Source organism: Zea mays, chromosome 2 (assembly GCF_902167145.1).
Source record: "Zea mays cultivar B73 chromosome 2, Zm-B73-REFERENCE-NAM-5.0, whole genome shotgun sequence".
NCBI lineage: Eukaryota > Viridiplantae > Streptophyta > Magnoliopsida > Poales > Poaceae > Zea > Zea mays.
Genome location: NC_050097.1, coordinates 9201813 through 9221026, shown reverse-complemented (window position 1 = coordinate 9221026; position 19214 = coordinate 9201813).

Genomic DNA, 19214 nt, shown 5'->3' with positions numbered 1-19214 from the left:
TAGCTTTTCTGGACTTTAAGCAACTAATCTAAAAAAATGTCAATATGTTTAGAATGGAGTGATACCGACATAGCACATTGGTCCACCTCACACAGCTAGGAGTCTAGTTGTATATATACTCTGGGAGCTGATAACGTCCAAGGTATTGTTGCCCTTTCTGTTATAGTGATGTGTTCAACTTTGCTAATTGCTATTGTTCTTTGGCTATAGGTGTGAGACAGGTGGGTAAGAAAGAGTAGGTGTTGTAGCATCTTGTATGCTCTCCGAAATGTGCTAAATGTACAGTCATACCAGGGATTGCGCCTAGGACTTCTGAAAAAGATGAATCCAAAGCTATTGGACTTGATGCAGAGGTGGATGGAAGTAGATCCATCCGACAGGTCTGCTTTCTCCTCTTAGATACACTGCTATACCATTAGTGCAAGATAAATTACTCTTTTAAAATAATGAGTTTTCTCTTATATGTGCACTGTATAACCATAACATACCATTTTTCTTTTTCCTTGTATAAACTGAATCCACCTCACCTATATATATACATGTTTTATTGCAGGACCTCAGCAGCCATTCATAAGAGAAACTTCGAGAAAGAATATACAACTACCTACGGAAACATTAAACAATTTTCTAGGACGTGTTGAAGGCTTTTGTGAATCACATGAATCATTAGTTCTTGTGGTAATGATTTTGTAAAGTGTTTGTAAATATGTGCAAAATACAATGAGATATGTGGTAGTCTTATGTAGATGTGTTGCTTTTGTTTATGTGATATATGGATGTGTCATTGTGAATACTAATTAACTATGTATGTCTATGTGATTATAAGTATAAAAATGTGATTTGTGTTGCTTTTGTGTTTTATCTATTCAGCCGATCTATCATTGTTGAATGCTAATTAATCTATACTACTCCTTAAGATGGTAGTGTAGGCGTCCACATCGTATGGTGCACGGTTCTGTCCCCGTCTCCTTCGAGATCCTCTCCGCGATGCACGCCTCTCTCTCCTCCACCCCACCCTCCTCCCCACGCCATCGACGCCGCCATCATCGCATCCGTACCAAGGCGCCTCTGCCCCAGCCGCGCCCCCTTCCATCCTCTCCACGACGGACGCCGCACACGTGCCCCCGCCCAGCCCCGCGCATCATGCAGTCCCCGCCCCCTCCGCGCCAGGGCTCAATCCCACCACGCCGTCGCCGCCATCATCGCCTCCGCAGAATCCGCCATGAGGTCTGCGTCGCTTTAACCACGCCCTTCCATCCATGGTTCTACAACCGCGCTGAAATCCTCCTTTGCGTCGAAATCCTCCCCAATCGCGCCCTTCCATCGATGACCATGGTGGATGGACCAGACGCCGCACACGCCCTGGTCTCCGTCGCCCTAACCGTGCCCTTCCATCCGTGATGGATTTCGGGGATGCAGTGATGGTCCTCGCTCGACCCGCTCTCTGTCGATGGCGTCCACACTGCACCCATGCTCCCGCCCGGACGCGCCCCCCGCCCACCTACCCCGCTGTGACAGTCACCTCCCCATCCGTCGCCCTGCCCCATCAGCCGCGTCATCCCGGCTTCCCCCGAACCCCGCTCTGCACCTCTCTCAAGCTCCGACGCGTCATCCCCACCCTCCCCACGGAACCCCGATCGAGCGCCACCAGTCGCAGAATTATGGGCGAGCACCGCCAGCCACCATGGGCTCCGCCACCGTTGGCGCCCTCCTCCTCGGCTTCGCGCACGCCCCGGCCCCGACGGTAGAGGCAGGGCGCCCAGGTCCACGGAGTCGTACACCAGGAGTCCTCTACAACATCAACACCGAGGAGTCCAGCATCGGCCTGCACAATGGTAATAGCCTTCCCCTTCTCCAACGCGTTCGCTCCAAAGCCGTTGTCGACGTTTTCCTCATATGCGAACCTTCTAGACCTATATTCGTTGTTGTCTGGTGCGCCCAACCTGGTGCTGTCAACAGTGAGGAACCACCCTACCTCGGATAGTGAGAGCTCTGAGCAGGGTCAAGTCGCTATCTGCCGACTCTAGCGGGGAAGTGATCTCGTCGGGTGGGAGAACCGACGATGCCTGCGGCGGCTCATCCGTTGGTGACGAGCACGAGCCGACCGTCGGGAACGAACAACGAGTAATGGAGAGCCAGGGGAGCTAAGTGGGGAGTCTGATCCGTTTCATGTAACGATGACCTGGTTCTTCACCGGAGCACAGGGTTGCGTGCGTCTAAATTTGTCCGGAGATGATTGATGCAGGTTTCCAACGCTTAAACATGGCGACAATATTAAAATTTCAAAGAACCAGAGACGATCTATGCAGGTTTCTAGAATCTCCAATATCTAGGACTAAAGTCTTCTTTGCAATCTAGACAACAAAAGTTATCAGAACTCCAACCCTCTTTGATGCCACCTATTACAAAAAATATTGTTAGGTAAGCTTCTTTGACATGCTTTCTGTGTTGTTTTCTTAAAATCTGAACAAGCTTGGAAAGTGAATCCCTGTCTTTCATTCTGTTGTGTGTATAGATTGCAGAATGGCTGCTAGGTTCTCTGCTAGAGTTTTGCTCACAGTTTAAAGTTGAACCACTGATGAAGTGCTATAAAGAAATCACCGACTATTTAGAAGTGGATAAAAAATCTTCTGATTCTGGATAAGCAATCATTGACTATTTAGTTGTGCTCACAGTTTAAAGATGTTTTTTCCTTTTTTGTATGCACAAGTCAGTTCCATATTTCTTTATCCAGGGGCATCAGCTGAAAAATTCTAAGTGTCTATCATTGAGGGAGTTAAGTGCATACCTATGGATAATAAGTTTCTTTTCACTGGAACACCCCTGCAGAATAATCTAGCAGAGCTTTGGTCACTGTTGAACTTCATTTTGCTTGATATATTCTCATCGCATCAAGAATTTGAGTCATGGTATTTTACTATTATTCACCCACGCTTTCCTATTTGCTTCTTTCAATTTTTTATTCATGTTATTCAATTCGTACTTGCAATTCATCAATGAAGTGCAACACAATATATTGTGTCATCATTGGCCAATTGCCATCTTAATGTGTAAATGCCTTATATATATAGGTCCTAATCATAAGTTAGTAACACATTCCAATGTAGCATTGGGGCAACTTTTATCTTGGTTGTCTCTTCCCATGGTCCATATCTCATCTTGATAATTTAGCACTTCATCAGTTTATTTGTGTTGCTGTCTAGGAGTTCCGTCATGAGTTTATAAGGCATACATATTCACTTTATTTACACATTACTACATGGCTTCTTCCTCCTTGGAATAAAATAGAATTTCCCTTGCTAGGCTCTATAATGTTTCAAATATTTTCTCTATGCAGAGCTTTTTATATGAATTGGGATGAATGTACTTCTGCAAAATTAAGAAGGTGCAACATTATATTTGCTTTCCATTTCCCTTCTACCCCCGTGTTTTCTAACTTGATCTATTTGTATAGCTGTCATATCATATCTATTATGCAGACAGTTACAAATTCGTTTTCTCGCTGCTACACATGCAAGGGAGGAACCTGCTTATAGATCTGTTTCCTTACTGTCACAATTATTTGGGAAAAAGACATTGTCTCCCACCCAACATACACATTCTACAACATATACTTGGATCTGTGGTTGGTACTTATGTGTTGGTAAAGCTGGCTGATGTGAATTCTTCTGTATTTCACCATTATGGTGTCATGTAGAAACCACTGGATTATAGGGAGAAAACTGTTATTGCTTGCCTCCTTACGGGATGACTCATGGTACAACGTCATTTGAATCCATATGGTCAACAATGAAGTTCAGTATTGATTTCTGAACCATCAAAGGTATGCACTTACTTTTCCATAGAAGTTTTGTTGATATTGTTGGAACTTGCTCTCCCGGGCAAGTTGATCCAACGGGGGAGTGGGGACAACGTAAATAAGGTTTCAATTCAAGATGGCAAAAGCTCTGTTAATCTAGCCTCTCAAGGGCACTGTGCGGGGGTATTTATAGGTATCTGAGTGCCCAGCGTCCTGAGTTAAGGACGCATGTGCCCTCAGGCGCCTAGGTTATCCCCAGAATATTCTCATAAAGCAGGGTTACAGACTATAATTACAGGGAGACCTTTACAAATTAGACCCGTAATGCGCAGCGGCCACGCAGGGCCGATCGCAATGGGCCGGATCACACGTGGGCCTCCATGTTGGACGAGGCCGCGAGATGAGACGACCTCGTCACCGGTCTTCATCCGGCGACGCGTGGGACGAAGGGTAAGTCTGCCAGTCGTCTTGTCTCCGTTGGTGCAGCGAGTTTGGCGAAGGCATCGAGCGAAGGGTGGCGTCTTCGCCTTCGCCCCAACATTTGCCCTCTGAGGGACCAGTTCGACTAAGTCATCTGGTGCCTTCAGTCGATGACCAAATCGCCATCCACTACGCCATCAGTGGCCTTCGGGCCGACGTCCTTTACAACCACTGCATCAGGGATCCGCCCAAGAACCTCCAGGAGTTGTATCAGCTATTTGAAAAATATGCCAGATCCGAAGAGCTCCACCAGCGCAAAGTCGAGTCTCAGAGGAAACCCAAAGACACTCCACAGTCCAGCCGCACGTGGACGAGGCCTTCGCAGCCAGACTCCGGTCGGGATGGCCGCAATCAGAAGCAAGTGCACAACATCGCCAACCAGCACCCCGCTGGCGAGGCCCCTCGCCGCCAGGAGTATCCCCCCCAGGGCCGCGGGAACGGAACTCGTGGTCAGGGCCGGGGACGTGCGCAGCAGCCGCGCAGATTTTACTGCCTGTTCCACGGCGAAGACTGCGCCCACCCTACCAGGGACTGCCCAGAGACGAAGGCCACCAGGGACAGGATGGCACGGGTGCAACCAGCCGACAACCCTAGGGTTGTCACGCACACATATCAGCAACCCCCTCCGCCATACATCCACGGCCCCGCTCTGCATCCACCACACCACGCATACCAGCACCACCAGGAGGTACAAATCATACCTCCCCACCCCCACCTCCACACCAGCAACAACAAAACATCCACCACGCCCACGCCCCAAAGCAAGAGGACTTCGCCGATCAGCCGTATCGCGGAGTCATTCATATGATCACTGGAGGGTCCAGCGCTGACTTCGACACAAAGCGGCAGAAGAGGGACCATTACCGCAGCGTCAACCACGTCACCGTCACAGGCCCAGTCGTCCAGACAAAGTGGTCCCATGTACCATTAACCTTCGACGTCCGCGACGTCGACCTGCGCAGTGCACCACACATCGACGCCATGGTTATCAACTGCAGCGTGGCAGGATGGGATCTTCACAAAGTCTTAGTCGACAATGGCAGCCAAGCAGATATCATCTTCCTCCATGCCTTCGATCGCATGGGCATAAGCCACAGTCTGCTCAAGCCTTCGGACAACCCGCTATACGGCTTCGGTGGCAAGGGCACCTTTCCTTTCGGCAAAATAGAGTTACCTCTCTCCTTCGGTGTAGCACCCAATGCCCGAAGTGAGCAAGTCACATTCGACATCATCGACATGGTGTACCCATACAACGCCATAATAGGCCGGGGCTCCATCAACAAGTTTGAGGCAGCCATTCACGGACTTTACCTGTGCATGAAGATACCAGGTCCGCAAGGCGCCATCACGGTCTACGGCAACCAGCAGGCTGCGCATAACATAGAACGAGACTTCGTCCCCGGACAAAGAAACGTGCACTGCCTCACGGCCCAGCGCGAGGTCCCCGCGTCTGCCAGCCCAACTGACAAAGAACACGACAAAGCACAGTTGCAGAGCAACGACGAGACCAAGACCGTTCCCCTCGACTAGGCCACGCCCAAGCAGATGGTCACCATCAGCGAAGACCTCACTTCGCACGATGAGGAGAGACTCCTCTGCTGCCTGTCCAAAAATAAAGATGTCTTCGCCTGGTCCGCCCTCGACCTAGTCGGAGTCAGTCGCTCCATCATCGAGCACAGTCTAGGAATCGACCCTTCGGTGAGGCCGAGGAAGCAGCAGCTGCGTAAGATGTCTGACGAGAAGACAGGAGCCGCCAAGGCCGAGGTACATCGCCTGCTTGAGGCCAAATTTATCGAGCCAGTCGCCTACCCCACATGGCTCGCCAACGTAGTAATGGTGCAGAAGAAGAGCGGCAAGTGGCAGATGTGCATCGATTTCACCAGTCTTAACAAGGCCTGCCCCAAGGACAACTTCCCGCTGCCTCGGATCGACAAAATCGTTGATAGTGCGGCCGGGTGCGAGGTCATGTCACTCCTCGATTGCTTCTCCGGCTACCATCAAATATATATGAGCGAGGAGGACAAGGCAAGCACCAGCTTCATAACACCCTTCAGCACGTATTGCTTCATTAGAATGCCGGAGGGACTCAAGAACGTTGGGTCCACTTTCTCTCGACTCACCAAAACGATGCTCGAGGGACAAGTCGGCAGAAATATATTCACGTATGTGGACGACATCGTCGTCGCCAGCAGAAGCAAGGAGGACCATCTTGCTGACCTCACCGAAACGTTTGCGAACATGCGGGACGCACGACTTCGCCTAAACCCCAAGAAGTGCGTCTTCGGTGTTCGCCAGGGGAAAATATTGGGCTACCTGGTGTCACACCACGGAATCGAGGCCAACCCAACCAAAATTCAGGCCATCATCAACATGACGCCCCTGCAGTCAGCCAGAGACGTCCAACGCCTGACAGGCAGATTGACCGCCCTCAACAGATTCATCTCCAAATCCGCAGAGCGAAGTCTCCCTTTCATCAAAACTCTCCGCGGCGCAAAAGACTTCGCTTGGGGACCAGAGCAGGCGGCGGCCTTCGCCTCATTGAAGCAGTACCTGTCGGAATTGGCGATTCTTACAAGCCCCGACTCCTCGCTACCCCTGTTGCTCTATGTTGCGGCTTCGCCACATGCGGTTAGCGCAGCACTGGTTCAAGAGCAGACCACAGAGGGCATGATCAGGCAATGTCCAGTTTATTACGTCTCCGAAGTGCTCACACCATCAAAATGTAATATGACAAAACTGGAAAAGATTGCCTATGCAGTTGTTATGGCTTCGCGCAAATTGCGCCACTATTTCGAGGCATTCAAGGTCCGGGTCACCTCAGATAGGGGACTCGGCGAATTGTTTAGAAACTCGGAGGCATCAGTCCGGATCGCCAAATGGACAGCCGAACTTTCCGACTACCACATCACATTTGAACCCAGGACAGCCATCAAGTCACAAGTCCTGGCTGACTTCGTCGTCGACTGGACTGGGCCAACAACACAGCCAGACCCGTCTACAGAAAAAGAATGGACAATCCATTGCGACGGCGCATGGTGCCATGCGGGGGCAGGCGCCGCTGCAGTCATTACTTCACCCACAGGGGTCAAGCACAGATACGCAGCACGCCTTAGCTTTGCCTTGGAGTCTGACAGATGCACTAACAACATAGCAGAATACGAAGCTGTCATCCTCGGCCTTCGCAAGCTAAGGGCCCTTGGTGTCACCACCTGCATCATCAGAACGGACTCCAAGGTAGTCGCCGGCCAAGTCGAGAAAGACTACGCAGCGAAGGACCCCGCACTTATGCAGTACCTCGTAGCTATCCGAAGTCTCGAGAGGCAATTCAAAGGTTTCACCTTGCAGCATGTGGACCGTGCCAAAAATGAGGAGGCCGACGCGTTGGCCAAGGCAGCCGCCAGAGGCGAGGCCCTACCCTTCGACGTATTCTACCATGTCATCGGCACGCCAACCGTCCGTAGCCTAGAGGGGCTCCAAATAACCAATGACAGCGAGGGCCACCGCATAGTCAACCTTATCATGACCGAAGACTGGCGGGCACCAATAACCCTGTTCCTACAGGGGTACTATCATCCAACCGACATCAATGAAGCCAAGCGCCTCAAACATCGAAGTCGGGACTTCGCTCTAATTGAAGGACAACTTTACAAGAAGGGGGTCAGTCAACCCATGCTTAAGTGTGTCACCGAGACCGAAGGCGTCCAAATTCTGCGCGAAGTCCACAGCGGGACCTGCGGCTCTCACGCAGGGCCTAGGGCACTAGCCGCAAAAGTAATTCGTCAAGGTTTTTACTGGCCCGCCATGATCTGCGCCGCAAATCGGGTCACAAGGTCCTGCGAAGCCTCCCAGAAATTTTCTCCACGATCGGGAAACCCTTCGCAGTTCACGAAGCTCATCGCCCACACATGGCCTCTTCAGCGCTGGGACCTGGACATCGTCGGGCCCCTACCCACGGCCCAGGGGAACCTCAAGTTCACCTTCGTCGCTATCGAATACTTTACCAAATGGATCGAGGCGAGGGCTATATCCACAATAACATCGAAGACTGCCCAGAAATTCTTCTGGCAAAACATTGTTTGCCACTTCGGAGTCCCGTCCGAACTCACAGTTGACAATGGCAAGCAATTTGACAGCCAAGACTTCAAGGATTTCTGCTTCTCCATTGGCACCAAGCTTGCCTTCGCCTCAGTATACCACCCGCAATCCAACGGAGTTGTGGAACGCGCAAATGGCAAAATTTTCACAGCTGTCAAGAAGATGCTCCTCGACGATAAAAAGGGCAAGTGGGCCGATTTGTTACCCGAAGCGGTCTGGGCATTAAACACGACTGAGTGCAGGGCGACTGGGTTCACCCCTTTCCGCCTCCTATATGGATCGGAGGCCATGACTCCGCAAGAAATAAAACATGGGTCACCACGGACAGTCCCATCAGCCGTCCCCGACGTGGACGAGCCCACTTTGAAGGACCTCATCGACAGAGACCGCGTCTTCTCCCTACAGGCTTTAAACAAATACCAAGCCCAAACAAAAGCATGGTGTGACCACACAGTCATCCCGAGTGAATTCAACGAAGGAGACCTCGTACTCGTCCGGACAGCTCGGACAGAGTCTAGGGGCAAGCTGGAGCCCAAGTGGGAGGGCCCTTTCATCGTCAAGACGAAGGCGTCCCCCAGCGCGTACAGGCTCACAACGCCATCCGACGAGGACCTAGAGCATTCTTGGAACATTGATAATCTCCGCAAATTTTTTGTTTGACTCCTTAGGGCCAGCTCGCCCTTATAATTCGCAAAACAATTTTATTCTGGCCCGCACTCTTTTCCTCCCGGGGGGGTGAGGTTTTTAACGAGGCGGAGCCATGTAATATACCAGCGCAAAATCCCCCGCAAAAATCTACGTCGAAAAAAGACCGCATCGACGGTCTTCGACATTCGACCAATACAAAGTCACCGCGAGGGGCAGCGCTAGCTACCCTCGCATGCGACACTCCGCGCAAAAGTCGCCTAAGGGTGCAACCGGACTAGCACAACAAGTGCGCAAAATCGAAGTCTTCTCCAAAAGACTATCCGAGCAAAAGTCGCCTAAGGGTGCAGCCGGACTAGCACAACAAGTGCGCAAAATCGAAGTCTTCTTCAAAAGACTATTCGTGCAAAAGCCGCCCAAGGGTGCAGCCGGACTAGCACAACAAGTGTGCAAAATCGAAGTCTTCCTCAAAAGACTATCCGTGCAAAAGTCGCCTAAGGGTGCAGCCGGACTAATTCAACAAGCGTGCCAAAACGCAAGCGCATTACATCAATGCAAAAATCTACACCAAGAAGCTATCCGCGCACAGACCAACTACAGGCGCAGCCGGACCAACATAATAAATGCGCCAGACCAAGCGCGCAACGCCCCTATGGACATAGTCGGATACGCGAAGGCGCACAGCCTCATCATACAAACTATAGTAACACACGTACAGCGAGGGCATCACACCTTACATTGGTTCAACCTTCGGAATGATTCCCATCTCCCTATAGTTAAATAGCATTAGCATAAGCTCCTCACCCTCAAAAAGACTTCGCAACTCCCCCTCACCTACACTCGCCCCAGCCGGCGAGGACAACAATTCCTGCTTGCCAGCCCTGCCCACACGAAGCCGACCGCCATCCACTTCACTCACTCTACGCTTCGCCACTGCCCTTCGTCGCCTACGCCCAGCACTCGGACCAGACACAACTTTAGCATCTGCAACACGCGGAGAAGCCTCCGCCGCAGCCACATCAAAGGCCGCAAAGTAATCCAAGTCCTCATCCGAAGACTCTTCCGTCCACTCAACCGAACTCCCAGAGTCACCAAAATCAGAAAACTTAGACGCAGACTCATCCGATTCATTCCCAGCATCCACGGTCGAAGCCGCCACAAAATTAGCAGTAGCGGTTGCGTGCGCAGGCCCAAAATCCTGAACCTGCACAGCAACCAAGGTTCAGCAACATAGACAAAATTCTCTAACTACCCCACACCCACTAAGCCACCTGCGAAGACCCAGCCGCCGCCATGGGATCCTCCGCTGCCGGCTCCGTCGCCGCCTTCATGGGATCCTCCACCCTCGGCACAGCGGTTGGCGACGAGCCACCACCGGACACAGTAGCCGCAGGGGCAGCGAGGGAGCCTTCACTGGTTTCTGGGGGCGGTGCCGGGTCGACCTCAGCCTCGGCCACCACCGGATTGGCCTCCGCTTCGGGCCGCACACTGTTCAGGGGTCCGAAGTCCTCCACGTCCTCGACACGCGCCGCCTACAACACAACACACCGATTCAGCAAGCCACGCATACCCCACATTCAACAACACTAAACAAAAGACAAACTTTACCTGATCCCTCGCCCGGTCGGACCGCTCCCTCACCACCTCCCGACCGTGGGGGCCCCACATCCGGTCGAAGAGGGCACCCGCGGAGTCCTTCACCACAGGGTCTTCGACCTTGAAAATCTCGCGCCCAAAATCTTCATCAGATCGATCGAAGACCTCATAGTGACTGCACCCCTCGCGGGACAGCGCGTTCATCGCCCCTTCGCAGGTGACGAGGGAGGCAAAGGACATAAATCCCTCCACAATGGTCGGGAGCACCAACAGTTCCTCTTGCAGCCACTCGAGGAAGCGAAGGCCCGCCTCCCGGTCGGGCACTTCGAAGTCAGCAGTCCGTGCGCCCAGCTCGCGGTATGAGTCCACGAGCTGTTTGCGCGTCCGCTCAACTTCCGAGCACGTAGAGGCCTCGGCCCTCTCCATGCGGGCCTGCAGAGCGTTGAACCGCACCTCCCATTCCTCGGTGCGCTGACTGGCGAGACTACCCTCCACCCGCGCCAAATTGGCCTTCGCCTGCGCCGCATGCGCCTTGGCGATGGCCTGGTTAGCCTCCCTCTTCTCCTCCACCAGCTGGCACCGGAGGTCCGTCCTCTCGCCCTCCAGGGCGGTCACCTTCTCCGCCAGCTTGCAGCACTTGCTGTCCGCGGCCGACTTTTCCCGGACGGCGTCAGCATGCTGCGCCCGAAGTCTCTCGACTTCGGCAGACACATCTGCAGTAAGGGCCCCCAACGCCACGCGGTCGGCGAAGTCGGCCGCCTAACAGACACACATGGGACCACAATCCCCATGGAAGCGATAAACACCGAAGTCCAGCTCAACTTACTTGACTCAGCCGCTGCGACGCCTCCCTCAGCCGGCGGGACACAGTGCCTGCTTTGTCCTTGACGGCAGTGACCGCCAAAATCTCACCGCCAGTGCTGAGAGCGCTACCCCTCACCCCAGGCACCGCGACAGACACCGTGGTCGCCACCACAGGCGGAACAACAGCAAGTTGCCCCTCGCCCGATCCTGCAGCGTATCACCAGTTAAAAAAAACTTACCAACGAGATAGTCATCCACGCTAATATTTGTGCCGAAGTCGGCAACGCGTTTCCCCGGTGATGGCAACTCCCGGGCCTTCGCAGGTCCGTCCGAGGCAGACTTGATTCCACCGGCGCCGGCCGCCTTCACGCTCTCCAGCACCTTGCCGGACCCAGGGGCGGCCGACTTCGCCGCCAGCGTAGGCTGGCTACCGCCGGGGACGGCAGCCTTCACAGTCCCCCGCGCCCTCTTTGGCCTAGCTTCGGGGAGCCTGATGACCGCCCGACGCTTCTGCGCAGCTTCCTGGCGATCCTTGTTCATCACTGCCGACATAACAACAGCAATATTCCGTCCATAAGGAAACACTCTCAAGTCACGAACCATGCGAGACGTAAAGAAGTCTTCGCCGACCGCGCGGGGGATAGGAACGTTCTTAGGCCATCGACCCCTGGTAACCTCCAGCATCCGCGCCGAAGACTCCCGAAGCTCGGGCGAAGACATCCTTCCCCCGGGGGCCGCGCATGTCCCCATCAATTCCATAGCAAAACTATCAGAGACCCCCAGTTCTCCCATCGCAGTACCTAGCTTCCTCTTCTTAGTGGATGGGGCGGCCTCCGGCGCGGGGTCGTCTTCAGTCTCAGCCGCCGGTTCTTTCCCGCGGCGGTCGACAACGTCTTGCCCGGGATAACCGCCATACGGCAAACAATTCAACTCGAAGACCCCATTCAGGCGGTCGTTGGATCCTCGTATATCCCAACTCTACTGGGCCTCCGTCTTTGGCACGTAGCGACCAACAATTCGCACTGTCCCATCCTCCGCCTCATGCACGAATGCGGCGGGATCTCGGCCATGCAAATCCAGTGCGAAGGCGGGACTCCGCACCAGCATCCCGCCACGGGAAGGCATCTGGCGAGGGCATACTTCGCCCAGCGCCCAGCCACGCGCCAAGGGCCATACCCCATACCCGACAAACTCCTCAACCAGATCGCGTCCGCTACTCATGCGGGCCGCGCACCGAAAGGCCCCTTCGTCTCCATCCTCCTCCGCTACCTCAAACTGCGGGTACGCTGAGTAATAATGCGAACACATGATGGCCACGGGGAGCCCAGGATGGTCTTCGACTGTGCCTTCGGCAACGTAGAACCAAAATTCCCACCAATTGCCCCATTTATTGCGGGCGCAGGGAACCAACTCAACGACTTCCATCAAAGTCTTGCCAGTCTTCGACGTAAATGTGCAAGATCCAAATTGAGCAATCTTATTTCTGATTTTCCTTTTCTGCCAATGCAGACAATAATACTTCGCGAAGACTTCGACCGAGGGCTGCCCGCCGTACGAAGTCGTTGCCCAGACATATTTTGCCAGGGCCACCACGGCATTCGGCGTCAGCTGGTGGACCTGGACGTTGAATTTACGCATGACTTCTCCCACAAATCGATGCGCGGGCAGACGAAGGCCAGCGGCGAAAAAAGCCTCAAAGACGACCAACTCGCCTTCCGGCTCGGGGACCTCCTCTGCCCCCGGGACACGGGCCACTCCGCCGCCAAAATACCCAAGCTGTTGCATGTCTTGCACACGGACCAAGCACATCTGCGACACGCCGAATTCCACTGTGTCGCCGGTGCGCAACTCCTCCGCCGCCACATTGCTCAGCGTCTCCTCGGACGATGCGCCAGCCGGCGGTGTATCGGCAGCAGAAGAGGAAGAGGACGACATGGCTACGTACCGTCGGCGGCGGTGGGCGGTTTGCTTCACACGGGCCAGATCTCCGACGAGCAAGAGCAAGGAGGGCAGACGAGCAGCAACCGTTTTTGAAGGAAGTTAGGGTTTTCGCGGAGCGCGGAAAGATAAAGTTCAAAACGCGCCGCCCCCTGCCCCCTTTTATACACAGGGCGCGACGCTTCGGGAAACCCACAATCCAACAGTACGGCGTCAATCAACGGTCATGTCAAAACCCCCCGCGGAACCACTTCGAGCGTGGGCAGCGTCTCCACCATCTAGCGACGTCTTCGGCACCAGATGACTTAGTCGAACTGGTCCCTCGGAGGGCAAATGTTGGGGCGAAGGCGAAGACGCCACCCTTCGCTCGATGCCTTCGCCAAACTCGCTGCACCAACGGAGACAAGACGACTGGCAGACTTACCCTTCGTTCCATGCGTCGCCGGACGAAGACCTGTGACGAGGTCGTCTCATCTCGCGGCCTCGTCCAACATGGAGGCCCACGTGTGATCCGTCCCATTGCGATCGGCCCTGCGTGGCTGCTGCGCATTACAGGCCTAATTTGTAAAGGTCTCCCTGTAATTACAGTCTGTAACCCTGCTTTATGGGAATATTCCGGGGATAACCTAGGCGCCTGAGGGCACATGCGTCCTTAACTCAGGACGCTGGGCACTCAGATACCTATAAATACCCCCGCACAGTGCCCTTGAGAGGCTAGATTAACAGAGCTTTTGCCATCTTGAATTGAAACCTTGTTTACGTTGTCCCCACTCCCCCGTTGGATCAACTTGCCCGGGAGATCAAGTTCCAACAGATATGCCGGTGATTTGGCAAGCAAACTTATCCAGTATACGTAATTAACTATGAAATTTATCTCTGTCTTTTCGGCTCTGTCCCTGTCAGGCTCGTGCACCTGCCCAGCCTTGGTGCTCAACGTCAGAAAGAACTCACTTCTCGGTAGCGCACTTGCTGGTAATGCCTACATCCATCCATTAGTCTCATAATCTGCATCGAAAAATTCTAGAAAGCAAATAATAACGCTGATTTCTTTGCATCTTGCTTTGTTCCAAAAACTGGCCGCCAAGCTGCAGGTGCTCTCTCATAGGCCTTTGATTCTTATTCACAGATTTTGACGGCCATAATGGCAAAGATGCTACTCAATATGTGTGTGATAACTTGCCATGGGTCATCATGGAAGATGATGATTTACACGCTACAATTGTTAATGTTATAGCTGCACAATTTGATATTACCAGAAAATGCTTGGAAAATTTGATGATTTGAAAGCTAGAGTACTAGGACCTAAAACTAGACATCGCTTGGGGGTCGGGGTACTGATTATATCATTTGCAGTCCAAGTTTAAACATCCTGGTTTTATTGATATTATGGTTAGATTTGGGCATTTGGCTTGTCTGAATAAGTCTTTTGATGCATTTGGAGTGAGATTAAAATGACATTTGTTTGTACTCCTCGTTACCTATTGAGATACTTTTGTATTTTAACATTCATGACTGATGAGATGAAAATGATTAGTTTATTGCCCTCAATACATGATGCATGCGAGTTTGGTTGGTTTTGCATATGTTGAAATAACAACTTTTGTCTATTCAAGTGTCGTGTTCATTATACTTATTTCTTAGACTTTGTATTGTTGCCTGCTCTTTGCTCATAATACTGCTTGCTTTTTTACATGTATGCCTCGTATTTACACAGCTGGCGTTAATGACACAAGTTGTCTGGTCCTTGATGAACAAACAATACCTGGGGTCATAGATTGTCTGCATGCATGCTAGATGAGAAAAAATAGCCAGACGGGGGTGTTTGGATTCACAACAGATGGTTGAGAAGCGCAATGCGCAAAAACTGACATAAAGGTAACCACTTTGTTAGCGAGTGATTTGTTGCAAAACTCTAGGAACTCCTCAGTTGGCCTAAAACAACGTGTTTCTATACTGGTTGATCTGTTTTTGCAGGGTAGCTAAGCAGTTTCGCAACTAACCATTTGCCTTCGGACAACCGTGTTGAAACAAGGATCGGCCCCCGCATCTATACATGTCATTAGCCACATAGCTCAGGAAAACCTTAGTCTCCCATTTGGTTCTCCTAAACATACATATTTTTGTTCTTAGAACTCTCTTAGCATTATATTTTGGGGTGTATCAGCATGAGCATGAGGTGTAAAATCATTGCAGATCTGTAAAAAGCTGGAATGATGCTTGGATTGGACTTATCCTTGATCATGATCTCTGGTGCTGAGGGAACAGTGATAGACTGATTTGAGGTTTGCAGGTGTAATCATGTGTGTAATAACCTTTTTTTCCTCTGTCTATGTGGTGTAGTACCTGAAAAGCAAAATGATGCCTGCATTTGTTGTGCTTATTGCTGTTAAATATTTTTCTAATTCTAACAGGGCAGTGCCTTGCTTCCTAGCTGTAGCTAGAATGCATGGCCTTATACTTTTATCAGCTTTGCTTGACCTCTACATCAGGTAGAGCCTTGAGGGCATTCATTCATGTAGCCAAGTGTTGGTTTGTGATCTCCCTTGCTGGTTGTTATAAATGAATACAACACAAAGGGGATCAATCACAGAGAAGACACAGATTTAACGTGGAAAACCCCTCTGAAGCGAAGGGGAAAAAACCACATGTGTCGGCCAGAACTTCTCACTATTTTCGGGTGGGTATAGATCGCAGGAGATTTACAATTGAGAAATTATCTCCTGTGGCTTACAAAGATATTTATAGAGGTGAAACCCTAAAACGAGTAGGGAAACACTCCGGCCCAAGCCTCCCGGCGATGGGCCTCCGCTTCGCTCGCCAACTTGGCTGCCTTCTTTAGAATTTGGATCACAAACTCAACAAACTCCACCTCGAGACAAATTCTTTGTAGCATCATAATAGCAAACTCCACCTTAAACAAATGTGTCGGCGTTTCGAAACCCGGGGGGTCCCTGGACCGACGAGTAAATTATCGCCGCGTGCCCCAGCCCAGATGGGTCGGCGCGAGACGGAGCGCGAAGGGGGGAGGCAGCCGGAGGGAGACGGGCGTGAGAGGTGGAATCCCGCGGCCTTCGTGTTTGTCCCGCGCCCAGGTCGGGTGCGCTTGCAGTAGGGGGTTACAAGCGTCCACGCGGGAGGGAGCGAGCGACCTCACGCGAGCGCCGTCCCGTCCTTCCCCGCGCGGCCAACCCTCTGTAAGAGGGCCCTGGTCCTTCCTTTTATAGGCGCAAGGAAAGGATCTAGGTGTACAATGAGGGGTGTAGCAGTGTGCTAACGTGTCTAGCGGAGGAGAGCTAGCGCCCTAAGTACATGCCATCGTGGCAGCCGGAGAGGTTTTGGCACCCGGTTCGTGTGGTGTCGTGGTCGTCGGAGGAGCGCTGGAGCCTGGCGGAAGGACAGCTGTCGGGGCTGTCGAGTCCTTGCTGACGTCCTCTTGCTTCCGTAAGGGGGCTAAGAGTCGCCGTCGTCATAGAGCGTGCGGGGCGCCATCATTACTTGTCTGGCGGAGCGAGCCAGATGGGACGCCGGTCTTGTTCCCTGTAGCCTGAGTCAGCTTGGGGTAGGGTAATGATGGCGCCTTCTATTGACGTGGTCGGTCCGTGCCCTGGGTTGGGCGATGTGGAGGCTCCTCCAAGGTCGAGGTCGAGTCTGTCTTCCGAGGCCGAGGTCGAGTCCGAGCCCCTGGGTCGGGTGAGGCGGAGACCGTCGGCTGAGGCCAGGGCTGAGTCCGAGCCCTGGGGTCGGGCGAAGCGGAGTTCGTCGTCTTCCGGGGCTGAGCCCGAGTCCGAGCCCTGGGGTCGGGCGAAGCGGAGTTTGTCGTCTTCTGGGGCTGAGCCCGAGTCCGAGCCCTGGGGTCGGGCGAAGTGGAGTTCGTCGTCTTCCGGGGCTGAGCCCGAGTCCGAGCCCTGGGGTCGGGCGAAGCGGAGTTCGTCGTCTTCCGGGGCTGAGCCCATGTCCGAGCCCTGGGGTCAGGCGAAGCGGAGTTCGTCGTCTTCCGGGGCTGAGCCCGAGCCCTGGGGTCGGGCGAAGCGGAGTTTCCTATGGCGCCTGAGGGTGGACTTGGCTGCTGTCAGCCTCACTCTGTCGAGTGGCTCAGCAGTCGGTGCGGCGCAGGCGGCGCTGTCCCCTTGTCAGATCGGTCAGTGGAGCGGCGAAGTGACTGCGGTCACTTCGGCTCTGTCGATTGGAGGGCGTGCGTCAGGATAAAGGTGTCAGGCCACCTTTGCATTAAATGCCCCTGCGATTTGGTCGGTTGGCGTGGCGATTTGGCCTAGGTTGCTTCTTGGTGAAGACTGGGCCTCGGGCGAGCCGGAGGTGTGTCCGTTGCTGGAGGGGGGCCTCGGGCGAGACGTAGATCCTCTAGGGTCGGCTGCCCTTGCCCGAGGCTGGGCTCGGGCGAGGCGCGATCGCGTCCCTCGAATGGACCGATCCTTAGCTTAGTCGCACCCATCAGGCCTTTGCAGCTTTGTGCTGATGGGGGTTACCAGCTGAGATTTAGGAGTCTTGAGGGTACCCCTAATTATGGTCCCCGACAGTAGCCCCCGAGACTCCAATTCCGGCGATCTCGACTCCAAACCCTAGGGCACCACGGGGAGGGAGAGAGAGAGGTGGAAGAAGGAGAGGTTGCTGCGTGGGAAATCCAAATGAGAGAGGGAGAGGAGGAGGAGGGGGCGCATGGGGGGGGGTGTGGGGCGCCAGGGGCGTGTAAGGCTGGGCCGGGCCAGACCGGGTCGGGTTGGGCTGGGTTGGGTTGGGCCACTTCGCGGATCGAAACCCGCGACACGCACGACCATTAAACGGAATTAAATTGCGAACCGAAATCCGAAACGGAACGAGACGAACACACGACATCGGACAAAGAAATGCGCTTCGGCATGATGCAACACCCATGACACTAGGGATGAAAGTGGTAATCCGAACTGTTAGAACAAATTTAATATTTTAAAATAGATATGTATAAAATTTGATGTTGATCTTTTCTTATGTTATCAAGCACATTAGTACAAATATAAATAAAATATTACATAAATTGTTTTATGTATTATTTGCTCCCTACAACACAAAAAGTTGAAAAAAATACCGAATTTGTTTCCGAATCCATACCGAAGTTTATATCTATTATTTGAGAAAATATAGGATGAATTTGAGGTTTACCTTTTATGAATCTTAACAAGATGGATGTTAAAAACAAGAATACAAATTTGTATTGTATATTTTATATCACAATAAAAGAAAAACGACTAAAAAATTGATTACCGAATAAATACCGTTTCCGACCGTTTTCATCCCTACATGACACTTAGGTTTTGGTTTATATATGACATGGACACCTGTCACTATACTGGTTTGAAATTGGGAAGAAGAAGCGAAACAGGAAGAGAAAAGAGAGTAACACCCGAATTTGGTGAGAGAAAAGAAGAAAAAATTCTACCCCCAAATTCAGGGCGTTACAAACCTATCCCCCTTAAAAGTATCTCGCCCTCGAGATTCAGGGTTGGCTAGCAAAGAGCTCAGGGTATTTGGCCATCAGATCATCTTCGCGCTCCCAAGTTGCCTCTTCCTCAGAGTGATGATTCCATCTGACCTTGCACATTCTGATGGTCTTCCTTCGGGTGACTCTGTCTGTGGTCTCAAGGATTTGTGTTGGCTTCTCAACGTAGGTCAAGTCCTCCTGGACTTCAAGACCTTCAACTGGCAACTGCTCTTCTAGCACACGCATGCACTTCTTCAATTGAGACACATGAAAGACATCATGCACAACAGACAAATTTTCTGGTAGGCTGAGCTGATAAGCCACTTCTCCACGCCTTGCGAGAATCTGGTACGGACCGATGTAGCGGGGTGCTAGCTTGCCTTT